This window comes from Siniperca chuatsi, linkage group LG4, assembly GCF_020085105.1.
Source record: "Siniperca chuatsi isolate FFG_IHB_CAS linkage group LG4, ASM2008510v1, whole genome shotgun sequence".
NCBI classification, from domain to species: domain Eukaryota; kingdom Metazoa; phylum Chordata; class Actinopteri; order Centrarchiformes; family Sinipercidae; genus Siniperca; species Siniperca chuatsi.
In genome coordinates, this window is record NC_058045.1 from 3,144,191 (window position 1) to 3,157,808 (window position 13,618).

At 39.6% G+C, this 13,618-nt stretch overlaps 1 protein-coding gene across 3 annotated transcripts in view; it reads left to right on the top strand.

The window, feature by feature from the left end:
- The first annotated feature begins 5,180 nt into the window (after positions 1-5,180).
- LOC122874583 (protein inscuteable homolog) overlaps positions 5,181-13,618 on the top strand; it is a 55,326-nt gene continuing 46,888 nt past the window's right edge. For all 3 annotated transcript variants that reach the window (XM_044192623.1, XM_044192629.1, XM_044192626.1), the window contains exon 1: positions 5,181-5,473. The gene's annotated coding sequence lies outside the window, so the exon portion shown is untranslated. The remainder of the gene's footprint in view (positions 5,474-13,618) is intronic.

Genomic DNA, 13,618 nt, shown 5'->3' on the forward strand with positions numbered 1-13,618 from the left:
GTCAGACTTGTTCTTCTTTAGCTCCAGTGGAGGTAAATGAACACCACTCAGTTCAATCAGAATCAGTGTATATTGCCATTTACATAAATTGTGTATTAGAAGCAAAATCTTTATTTTCCATGTACATTATACATCAACACATTTCTGAGTTTGACAGGACACAACATGTATTCTCTTTTATTTCAGATACAGCTTACAGAACAATACAGTGTTCAAGCTGTCTTTACATACTGTATTTATACCCGCTGCCGACTGGCAAATTTTTAAACATCAAATTTTGGGGTTCTCTTAGTTTTACAGCAGCGATCCAATAGGTGGCAACATAAATATATTGACAAAAGTTTCAGTGGAGCTCTGCAGAGTCTCACAAGTATGACTCAAGACACAAAAGCATAAAACAAGTCTCCACCGGTGATAAATGTAAACTCTTGGTCAACCACCTCAGCAGGTGGTCTGAGGCTGGTAGAGATTTACGTTTTGTTTATTTGCACAAATGAAAAACTAAAAGGAGAAATAACATCTAAACCCTAAAAAAGTAAAAAGGACAAGGACACAAACGATGACATGATTGCTTAAGGTTTCTAAACTTTATAGTGTTTCAACAGCATCATTCTTTTATGGTTGTCTGGACAGCAATGAGGTGTAAAACAATGACCTGTTGAAGACTCCTGTAGGTGTATCATGAATGGAAGTCATCAATCAATGCTTCATAACAAGGATGGATGGTTTTGATGGGTTTTAATTAATGAGAAATGGTAAATTGCCTTTGAGAAGGTCACATGGCTTACAAAATTATCTTTACCTCATAGGAACAAACTGCATCTTATTTCAGAACAAAGAAGCTAAAGGTTGTCAGCTCAAATTCTGAACCAACTGTGGAAATCCAGGCATGAAAAATTATTCTTTTTTCTCTTTTCTTTTAAAGCAAACATGCCTTCAGCAAGGCACTGAACCCTCATTTGCTCCAACCAGTGATCAGTACAAGACTGGTTGTACTGGGCAGCTCAGTGGATTCCTTACAGAGTGAACTTATGTGTACTACCTCGGGGACCATTGAGTAAAGGTTAAAAGAAAACATGACTCTTAATGTATTTAGAAGGGTCTGTAACAGGAAATAAAACATTAATTCACATAAATCATGTTAATTCCACAAAATGGAGCAGATAAATATCATGCAAATACATAATTATACCTATATGTACTGCCAGTGGTTCCTGAAGTATTTGAGGTGCAGTGTTTCCAGAAAAATCAAGGACAGAAAGCTAAAAAAGTACTTGAAGAGAGGATAAATAAAGGCCCTTCAGTTTTGGATGAAAAATATGGGATGTAAGTTTGGAAATTGAGGGGATAATGAGCCCATTCAATAAGGGTGAAATTGAAAAACAGGATACAGTTGATCCTATTTGGTTGCACGGATGAATGACAAGTGTGCACCGGAGCAAATACAGGATATTTGTCACAGTGTGCATCACACCCAAGCACACAAGAGCTGTCAGAACTAAAAATAAAGATGTATTTTTGTAAAGCAACTTATTTAGTTTGATGAAATACAAGGAATATGTGAGAAAAATGGCAACCATCAACACCAAACATGCCGTGTCCATGCTATAGACACTTAAAGCAATAAATGCGTGGCTATAACGCCAACTGTTCATCTGGATGACTTATTAATTCCCAAATGTGAGGATATGTATAAAAAATATGGGAATTCGGAGTATAAACTTAAAAGGGGATTTGTGCTCTATTCCCCCTCAAGCCTTAAAACCCTCATCTGTCAGTTGTTTTTACAGTCTTTCCATTCATGCTCTCTCTCTGTCTGTCTCTCTATCTGTCTACTTGTCTGTCTGTCTGGAGAAAATCAGTGCTGAAGTCGGAGCCATGCTGGAATCCACATGGAAACTTTTCCTGCATGACTGAGGAGGAAAAAAATAAAACCTCCTCTCCATATTCTGATAATTGAGGGGGACGGGAGGTTGAGGGCTGATTCGTGGGTCGGTTTGGTTTTAAGCCTCTTTCTCAGCAGTAATCTAACAATCCCACTATGCCAATGAGAATAGCAGTCCTAATGATTCACAGCTGCTTTGAATGGGGCCCTTCCAGTTGGAAATTAGATGGTTCGTATAAGAGAAACCAAGAAGCAAGCTCCCATATTAGAGAAGACGTGCCGCTAGTCCAGTTCCCAGAAACCTACGCCACAAAACCAATTTCAAAATCTGAGGTTTTGGTAGATGCTTCTTTTTAATGTTTTGAAGGAATAGTTCGACATTTTGGGAAATAGAGAGCCTAAGTCCTGATGTCACATCCTGCCTAGCCGCTGTTCCACTAGCTTCTCTCATTGAGCATTTCTTTAATCAGCCTTTCTGAAAAAATTAAGCATGTTCCTGGGCTTTACTTTCCATGTTCTTTGCAGTTGCATGACAGTTGCCGATTTCCCATATTGGGAGTAACATAAAGTTCACTAATTTTCAATGACAGAACAGACCTGTCATATTACAGTGGACCTTTTATATCACAAATATGTCGGTATGGGAGGGTACCGCAAAAATACAGGGATCAAGGCAGAAATAAATATAACTAAAACAATATCCACAAGCAAAAATAAGTGAAATTATAATAAAACTATTTTCCATCGTCTTAGACAAATCGGCATCCAGTACAGCAGTTGCTATAAGAAACTAAAACCTTTGTGATTTTAACAAAGTTAAACAACAACAATTTAACCTGCAATTGGTAGAGAGGAGTTTGTGTGGCTCAGGTCCTATCTGTTTGACGACACCTGAAGTTGCTTGCTGATTCTTCATATATGTTACAATCTATTCATAACTATGTCATCATGATTGTCCATACTAAAATTTTAATATCTTGATCTATTCTGTGCAAACAATATCTGTCTGTCCATCCTGGGAAGGGGATCCCTCCTCTGTTGCTCTTCCTGAGGATTCTTTCCCAGTTAAAAGGGGTTTTTTGGGGGAGTTTTTCTATGGGATTATTTTCCTATCTTTATTTAAGAGCGTGTTCTTTTAATTTGAGAGCATGACTTATTTATTTCAGTTCAGATTTTGTAATGCTTTTCTACCAAGCCCTGCCTTGACACTCAAATAGACCTTGCTTGCAATTAGATTTGCTCTGCTTCTGCTCAAACTGTGCTTGCAGTCAGATATATTGTTGCTTGCACAGATTTCCTGCACTCCAGCTTCAGCCCTTCTCCTTGCACTCAGGCTGCTTCTGTACGTTTGCGAAATGTCTGCTCCCAGATTTCTCTTCTGTTCTTGGCGTGACGTGCCTTCACATTCCCTTAGTATTTAGCTATTATAGTAAAAATTATGGGCACTGGTATATGTAATAACTGTCCTTTTATTTCAAAAGTTGTAAAGAAAGCAAGGGAAGTATATATAATAAAGATGTGGAGGGCAGGAGTGAATGAACCCGGTTAAAGAGCAACCGCAGAGCAAATCTAAGTTCAAGCAGGAGCTATTTGAGTGTGAAGGCAGGGTTTTGAGGGAAAACATTACAAAATCTGAACTGAAATCAATAAGTCATGCTCTCAAATTAAAACAACACGCTCTTGAATAAAGATAAGAAAATAATCCCATATATTTCCTTATATGAATCAAGGATCTAAGGACAGAGGGTGTCGTTTGCTGTACAGATTGTAAAGCCCCTTGTGAATTTGTGATTTGATTGGGCTGTATAAATAAAATTGATTTGACTTGACTGTCTAGGCCTTATGGGCAATGGTGTTCGTTAAAGGCAGCTGAAAAAAAGAATATTAGACATATATTAGAACCACATGACATACTGTTGAGAAAGGCTATGATCCAAAGCTGGATTGTTTGTAATTTGCGTTATCTTAAATGTCAATGGGATTTTGAATCAGGTTTTGTATATGTTGTATTTTTCTTCTGGAACAGAACCTAGAAGGTCCAGTTTCACTATGCGCTTATTTGCTTTCTTGCTGAAAGTTAGATGCGAAGATTGATACCCCTCTCAAATGCTGCAAGAGCCAGCACGCGGTTAGCTTAGCATAGCATAAAGACTGGAAGCAGAGGGAAACAGCTAGTTTGAATGAAAATATTGAAAATATTTAAAAATCTGCCTATGGATCAAAGAAGATAAAATATGTTAATTAGTGAGCTTTAGAGGTGCTAGTAGCCATTTTGTTAACTTATTGCCAGATCTTGCATTTTCCCCCTGCTTCTAAACGTTATGCTAAGCTAAGCTAAGCTAACTGCCTGCTGGCGGCTCTAGCTTCATATTTAGCGTACAGATCTTTGAGTGGTGTCAATCTTCTCACCTAACTCTTGGCAAGCAAGTGAATAGCAATGTTCCTCTAAATGTGCTTCAATGAGCACTCCCCTGTTGCATTTGCCAGGAAATGAGGTGAAATTTGAGAGGAAATTAGCTGTTTACGTTCAGATTTAAGCTAAAGCTAATATTTATTGACTATACAGTGTTACAGGCCCTTATGTGCGCATGGGAGTGTGTGTGGAGCCGCTCCCTTCATATAATCTTATGGTAATTATTCACTCAAGAATACGCAGTGATATTAACTGTAGCAACCCAGACCAGCTGAGTCTTGCTCTAATGGGAACCAGCCGACTGCCGTTTATATTTTCATTTTCCTTCCTCATTTTTAAAGCTCCCAATTTTTCCATAAGGTAGTCATTTCCAAGGCTGATGTGAAACCAGACACCCAGGAGCACTCATGGTAAAGGTCCAGAAACAACATAAGGCCGGCCCGACATCCTCTCACCTTCCCCAATCCCCCTTTCCGTCTTGTGCGACTGGTCCTGGGAAGGTAAACACCCTTTCACCGTGTCAGAAATGGGATTTCATTCTGCTGCCATGGCAGTTCCTTCATCTGGCCCTCTTTTCTGTCCCTCCCTCTCTTTCTTCTCCTCCCTTCCCTCCCTTTGCTGCCACATCTGGAACCCAGCTCCTCATTTATTTATGTGGTCTGTGTTGTTTCTTTTTTTTTTCAAAGTCTTATTTAAAAGTCCTTTACCTTGTCTTGTTGGCAGTTTCTCTCCATCTGATGAGGTCTGCAATTACATCTCGCCATAACTGGTCACTCTGCAATTACATGCTCCACCACAGAATCTCTCCCCCCCTCCCTGTCCTCTGAACAGCACCGCTGCTCATATGGCAGACCGAAATAGAATAGTTTCATGTCTGTTTGGATGGCAGCCCAGCTGAAACTATGCTCCGCTGCTTGACTGACAGTGGGATGTGGGCTTTTTCTCCCCAAGAAAGGCCAGTCACGTTTAGACTCTGAGCAGTCTTACTCCAGCAGGCTTTGGTGGTGGTTGGCCCAGCTGGGCTCCAAGATGGGAGAGAAAGCGAGACAAAGTTAGAGTGACTGAAAGAGAGGACAGAGACAGACGGTTTGCAGTATAGAAGACAAGAACCACAAGCTGTAACTATGAACCCTGCTGGGAACACTTAACCTTTCAGTCCCTGACCAAGAGAATGGGTAAGTTTAGTCTAATCTCAACTTCTGGGAATAGTGAAATAATGCTGTGAGGAACTTTGAGCCTTTTCCTCAACTTTTAGGAAACTTTGATAACATAAGAATGACTCAGTCATGCAGCATGTAGCATCTGATTTAAACAGAAAACTTAAAAAGGAATACAGCACATCCCTGTCATATCCTCCAGACATCTTCAACAGCAGCACAGTTGTCCACTTGGTTGATTCAGGGGCTGGCAGACATTACAAGAGAGTATTTTCCAATTGGCGATGCAGTTGTTATATTGTGCAAGGTGATTGAAGTGATTTCAAACTCCCGTATTTAAATGGTTGGCAACTTAACTGATGTCAAAGCCTTTTTCTCATGAAAGTGTTTTTGACCAACGTCCAAGTCTCACAGAAACCTTCAGGGATTTTCTAAAGATGTCAGTAGCATTCTAACTTAAAAGCTTCTGATTTAAAAGGGCAGCAGAATTGATCATCTGGACCACCCAGATTCTCACAAAACTTAAAGGTCGTATGAACCCATCTGGAAAACTGATATTTTTTAAATTCAAGAAGCTTTAGATTTTTATATTTTGCAATATCATCCTATATCAACTATAGTAATTATATATATATACATAAATTAAAAAGGTAATGCAAAACAGTAATTGAATGATTTTTTGGCCACTTGGAGGCAGCGCAAGCACAATCTGTTAACACAATGACATCACCTTTTAAAGTCGATATGGCAAATTTGGTAGCAAACAGTTGCCTATTAACACATTCAGCGGAGAGCAACATTAGCATTCATTTGGAGTCGTGTTTCTGTCCACCTGATGAATGTAAGTCCAATATTCACTCTCATTTAGCTCTGTTTTTGGTCCCAACTCCTGAGGGAAATATTGGTCTCTTTAGCTGCTAAAGGCTCCACTATGTTCATCAGGTAGTCGCTAACTTTGTCTGTCTGCTGTTTAGTGCTGGGCAGGTAACATACAATGGGTTTACTAGAGCTTTTACACTAGAAACACCTGCCTGCTGCTGCTGGAAATGATGAGAGAGGTGAGAGTGAACCAAAACAGTAAAGTACAGACCAAAACAATGAGCTGCAAGATGCTAAAGTTCTCATCAGAGCTGTTGGGAAGTGAGGAGTCAGGTAACAATTATCTGTGGGTCCCGCATTAAAAGCGACACCTTTTACATTACACATAGTAATTTTTTCCATTGTTAGTATAAAAATATTGAGCAGTGCAGCTTTAAGTCATGTAAAATCTTTACAATTAAATGACTATACCTACTTTTTGCTGAGTCAGCTGGTCTCCTTAAACCCAATGACAACAGGGTGACACTAAAGTCGTGTTTGTGTAGATAGTTCTGTCTAATATGTATGCAAACACTTTACCATATACAAATGGCTAACGTTTAACTATGTCAGCTAAACATTTTAAATTGCCGATACGTTGCATGTCCATTAGCATCCTTTTTATGGGAACTTGCACTTGCCAAATGATGCTATCACGATATATATGAATGGTCCTTTTGGGATACTGCTAAGAGTTCTCACTCGGAAAATATTTTATCTTTTTGTTCTGAGTCATGCTGGAGCTGAACACCATAGTGACTATAACTGTTAGGAGTAAGCTGATCTGGTTTGTGTGGGAGTGATGGAAGCTGAGACTGTGGAAAACAACAAAGATTACAGTGAGGCTGACGGTAATGATGAGGACACGGTTACCACATGTCTTTACTACAGGCTTCTGTGTGTGTGTGATGTGGTGGTGGATAAATGTGTATTTGAAAGATGTGTCATTATGTTTTTCCATATGTACTCTCTGTGTGTGTATTTGACAATTAGAGATTAAAAAAATTATGTTTGCACATACGCACACTTTGCATGTGTTTGTGAGTCTCAGAATGTTGGTGTGTGTGTGTTTAAGTTTGTGGATGTACAGTGTGTGTCTAATTTAATTTATCATTTCCCTTCTTTTCTATGATTCTTTACCCAATCGTATGTCCATCAATTGCCCTTTAAGCAGTGAACCCTCACTCACAGCCATTTAACTGACATCACCTGTGTAAATGCATGAGTGGAAAAATGTGCAGGGGCTCTGAATGGTAACATGAACTGAACAGCAAATATGTTAGCAGGACCAGAAGCATTTCTATGGCCATGTAAGTCATGTTGCAATTAACAACACACAGAGCTGGGTAGTGAGCTCTTTATGAACTTCTTCCTGTTCCTGCGCTACTTGGTTTATGACCAAATACCTGCCAAACTAATGACATTCCCATCAGTCTCAGCTGTACTTTTTGTTTACTGCTAATTATCAAATGTTATCAAGGTAAAACAAGATGGTGAACATATCATTATACCTGGTAGAAGCATGTTTGCCCTGTCATTGCGAGCATGTTACATGCTGACATTAGCATTTACCTCAAAGCTCCACTGTGCCTAAGTACAGCCTCAGAGAGCCACCAGCCACGCTTGTCTTTCTAGTCTTGTTTCTTTTCTGGGAGCTTTCAGGCACATTATAAAGCTAATTGTGGATTATCTCCTCCTTCAAAGTCCCTGCATTGCCCTGCACCATTTTTCAGTGTAACATTCCTGAGAGACTTATAAATGAGTCTTTGAGGAGGAATGAATGTTGTGAGTGATCCTCTGAGGACTTGTGGGACATAGAAGTTGCCAAAACACAAAAATACATAAAGAAGTAGCTGAAACATCTTCAGTGTCTTGCTCTGTTCTTAGTATTTGGCCTCTCTTGTGTCCTACACATGTGGTGACTGATTACTTCACACACGTTTTACAATGTAACTGGTGCAATTTTGGTATAATAATAACCCGTGTGATTGCTGCTTTTAACAGGAAATGATAGCATCAGTTGTATTAGAAAAAGAGCTCCATGCTTCAAACCGGTTTTAATGGCTCATTTAGCATCAGCAGATGACAAGCTACGACAACCACTTCCGGTAAACATCTGTTTAGCACTTCTATCTAATAAAACATGACTTAGTTGAGGATAAGGCACATTTACTCTCTGTCATACTTTTTCCTCTTGCCTGCCTGGTGAACAGCTGAGGAGGGCGCAGCGTGGTTAATATGACCTGCACATGCAGGTGTGGCCCTCATTGTGCTGTCACACTGTTTAATTAGGTTTTCTGTCCATGGGCGTGGAATCTCAGGGTTTCCGCTGTAAAAATTTTTCAGTTTTCAGTTTCCCAGAGCTAGCACACCAGCTCTAGACATACTCATAACTCTCCTGCTACTATAGCTAACATCACAACAACAGCATATCTTGGCAAACTAGAGAATAAGCTGAATGTCCATGGGCAAGTCATTTAACGTTACCTGACACACAAATCATGGCTGGAATAGTTTTGTGGGGCTATGTCTGAGTCACTTTGTTTGTTTCTCATTTACAGAGCCAGGGCTGTGTAGAAACACATTTTTTCAGTGCACACACAGAAAGGACAGCTAGCGGACCGTGAGGAGATATTCGCTGAATTTGACAAAAAGACGTGTATTGGATTAGAATTGCATACCCCGTCTTTAAGAGAACATCTTGCCAATGCAGTCTGATGAACAGTGACTATCACTGAGGGTGTGACTGAACTTTGTGACCACAGCTAAAGTTGGAAACATGAAGCTGCACTTTGCTCCACACGAGTCTGGTTTCTGAGGAGCCAGTGCCAAAGCATTGTGTATTCAAACTAGTGTGCTCATACTAAACTGGCTTTATGCTCAACATTAAGACTTCTTTCACTCATAAAGACAAACCAAGACAAAAGTCAAACCCATCCCGTATAGTTGCTCCTAAAATAAGGTAATTCATGTCCATAGGATGTACAAGGCTAAGATCCCACACTTGGAGCAGGACCTTGCTAAGTGTCTGTAATTCTCCTCTGGATGAGGTAGTGTCTTTCTTTGTCTATTACTATTTTTCCATCCCTCCTCTTTGTGTCTGTGTGGCAGTGTTGGAGTAAGGGCTGGGTCATTTTGGTTCTCCTCCCAGAAGTTTGGTGTTCTCCAGAAGCTATTTCTCACACAGCTCGGCCTGTCCTCCGACTGTTTCGATCCAGATGTCCACTAATTGCGTTTTCTTCAGGGAAAACAACAGTGATACAGTTCTTTTCTTTTAACCATTTTGCCTGCATTTCAAATATATATATATATATATATATATATATATATATATATATATATATATATATATATATATATATATATATATATATATAATATTCAACAAATATAAAAGATATAATTCATTATCTATTAATGATTGCTGATAACTACTGTACATACCAAATACCATTAAGTAAGTGTGACCTGGGGTATTCAGTTGGTAGCTTAAAAGCTGAGTAAGTGGCCTTGTAATTTGCTAAGATCTGACAGATTTAAACTTTCAAAGTGTTCCCCTTGTGTGTGTCATAGAGGTAGGGGAGGCTGTTGTTCAGGAGCTAGAGTGGGTTGTCAATAAGTCGCAGGGTTGGTGGTTTTATTACCCCTCCTTGTGTCCATGTGTTGAAGTGTCCTTGAGCAAGACACTGAACCCCAATTGCCCCCGCATGGCACCTGCACTGCCATCAATGTGTGCGTGTGAATGAGAGGTGCTTTGGTGTGAAAGTGCTATAAAAATGTAGTCCATCCAGATCATTTTTAAAATATATGAATTTGCTGATTAATTTTTAGCAAATTCTCAGCCACATCTGAATAAAAGCTACTCTACGATAATGTAAGAAAACAGCTCACATTTTACCACATAGGAGTGACATTGACTCTAGTAAAATGCCACAGATTTACCTGAAATTCTATTGTTGGATATGGCTCTGCAGACAGTGTAAGGGTCTGTCTCTCTCTCTCTCTCTCTCTCTCATTTTTATACTACCCTTTGTTATAAAGTGATCACAGACTGTCCAGGCAGACTGTTTTATAACATGATTTCTACGTAGTGAATACAATTTTCAGCCTCTGACTAACTATTGGTGCCATTTCAAGAAACTGTTGTGCAAATTTCCTTCGTACCAAAATACAAAACTCTTATCAGTACTTCAGAGCTATTAAGAACAGAGATACAAGCTAGCTCATTCTGCAAGTACAATTCTACACTCGCATGGCCACAGCAACAACAGTTGCTGACCTTAGACCTCGGTGGAGTACAGACAACATCTTCCTCCGCATGGAGCCAGCTGCCTGTCTCCGACATTAATCAAAGAGGCAGTTTTTATGGTTTCCAAACAACTGTGATCAAACCTCCTGCTGTTGATTTAAACATTTATTCATCTAAGGAATGAAATCTAATAATAATAAAAAATATTGAACACAAATTAATCAGCAAACGTTTGTGGTAAGTGGATATTTAACAGGCTGGAACCAAATTCTTCTTCACTTCACATACATTTTAAATAATTTTGGACCACAAGCAGCACCCATGACAAACCCATGAGGAAGCCCCACTTTAATGTTTCATACATCACAATATATGGACATTGGATGTGCGTCACATGTACATCTCTGATGCTGCTTTATTGTGGATAACGGTGACTGTTGACAACTCACCGCAATACTGTTCATGACTCAGTGGAGGCTCTCTCTTCAAAGTGGGGACTCAATTAGGAGAGTGCAGGTATAAATTTTTGTGTAGGTGGGCCCAATATGGCAGCCACTCTGGGGCCCACGGCTGGGAGATAAATCAATACCAGACTGGTTGAATTAGAGCGTCAGTTTGGAGCTTCTTTTGTGTTGACCTCTTTTTCTTTGACCTCTTCTTTTCTTCCCATCTCCATCTGCTAATTGGAGCGAGGTCATGGTTTTTTTGGTTTCGGTCAGTTTAGCTATCTTTTCTGCGACTGCCATATACTGTATTTGCTCTGTGGCCCTTGTTACGGTTCATTGGGGAGATCATGAGAAGCTTCAGTACTTCTGCGCTTTTGTTTGCTGTGTGATTCACAGAAGATAGAAAGGTCACCACTAACTCCTCCTTGTGAAAAAGTCTTGATGCTGTTGAGAGCACCTTAGGGAGTTTTGAGGAGTTACTACTCCTTCTCTCTAGTGGCGTCCTTTTCTTTTTGGGTAACCCACACACCCTCACTACTACTGTCTCTCTCATGGCTCATACAGCTTCATACAGCAATGATAGCAACTCAGAGGAGGTGTTTGGAAATGTAAAACCAAACTGCTATCCATTTCAGCTGATTTTTAAAAAAATTAAAGTGATTATGATATCTAAACTGTGAATATTAACTGTAAATTTAAGTCAGATATATGGGTTCTTACTTTTTCACCTTTGGTTTAAATTATATTTTCCTTAAAAATGTTTTAAAAATAACTTAACCTCTGTTTTATAATTCATTAGCCTATGTCACAAGTAGGGCTGCACTAGGGCTTGTCCGAACACCAGTCCAAAACCCAAAGATATTTAATTGACAACGATAACAAATTATGAAAAGCAGCAAATCCTCACATTTGAGAAGCTGAATCAAAAGAATGTGTGGCGTTTTTGCTTTTAAAACAATTACTTGATTATTAAAATAGTTGATTAATTTTCTAATCGATCAATTGACTACTTGTTTCAGCTCTAGGTATACATATATTTTATATCTTTGACATTGTAAATGGACCCTTTTTGTTGTCTTGTTGTCGCTGCACACTTACTCTTGTTATTTTACGTACTTTGTTTGATTTAACTTGTGAAAATAAATGAAAGTCAATAAAACTCAAATGGTTTGTAACACCGTGGTTCATTGACAGCAATAATTCTGTCAGAGTAGGTGTTACACCTTTTAAATGATGCATATCTCATTTTGAAATCTCACTTTCTAAGTATTTATTCTAAGCATATTCTGTACATTTCAAATGAGACATGGCAGACTGTTTTCCAGACCTAATTACCCACAAATCTCTCACATATTTACTTTTGGTGCCCAAAGTGGAAAAAATAACACTGAAATGGCTTTTTGAAGTGCCACGTGTGTGCTCAGTGGGCACATATGAAGCTTTTCTTGCATACCTTGTGATTTTTGCAGCCGGTATTTACTTATCACATTGACCCCATGTGTGTCCCATTAGTGGTGCCTAAGTTCCTCGGCTTAGATCTGGGCATTGGACCTATCCTCCATCCCTGATTCTTACTCTTCCTTTTCCCCTAAACCCACGCACACAGACCCAGCCCACCTAATTTACTCCCACCTCCTAATGTCAAACAGCTGTAGAGTTGAATTGCTGTTATTACGTCCTCCTCCCCTCCCACTCTGCTCTCTTTTTCGCAGCCATTTTGTGTGTGGCCCCTAATATTAGATAACTCACGAGCCCAAACGTGGACTCTAAACCAAGTATCCATTCAAGGTTTATTTATGATCTGGGCGTTCGATATGACGTCATGAATGTACATCGTAGGTGCCTGTGGGCAGAGATGGATAGACAGAAAGCTGGCTATAAATTGTGCGTATGGATCGTGCTTGACTCCTATGTTTTGTAGAAGGCCGGTCTCTCCATTTCCAAGGCACTCCATCTAACTGAAGGAGCTGCGTGACATAAATGCCAGTCAGGTCATTCTCCGTGTGACTGACAGGAGAAGATCAAGCAATGATGCTGAGGGTTGAGAGCTCCTGCTGCTGTCGGGAATTTGCTTCAAAGGATTGTTTTGGCCACATGCCTGAAGTCCAACCTGGAAGTTGATGACACAGATTTCTCAAGAATTTATCACAAACTTTCAAGACAATGCTGGAAAGGCAATGGACTTGCTATGTACTTTGCTGAAGATGAACAGTACTTTATTGCAATGTTGTTAAACCCCATTGTGTACCAGAGTATTAAGATCAATTAGTTAGCCAAATTAGCCAAAATAATACATATACATACGTCCACTCTGTCCAGTCCTTGTACAGGACAATTTGGTCCTATGAATTATGTAACTTGATGTATAATTTAACCTGCAACGAAGCTCGGTAATCAGGTAGATTTTTGATAGACTTTGTAACCTTTACATTTCAAAATAAAAGTGCCCCCAATCCCTGGTGTTCAGTTGTTTTTATGGAGCTTTCTCATTCAGGGAAGCTGAGGTCTTGCTGTTTTATTGGGAACTCATACTGAGCCTGTGTAGTTCCCCTAAAGCCACAGGGAGTTCAGTGCACCTTGATGGTACCAGGTAGAAATGTACTGTAGTTG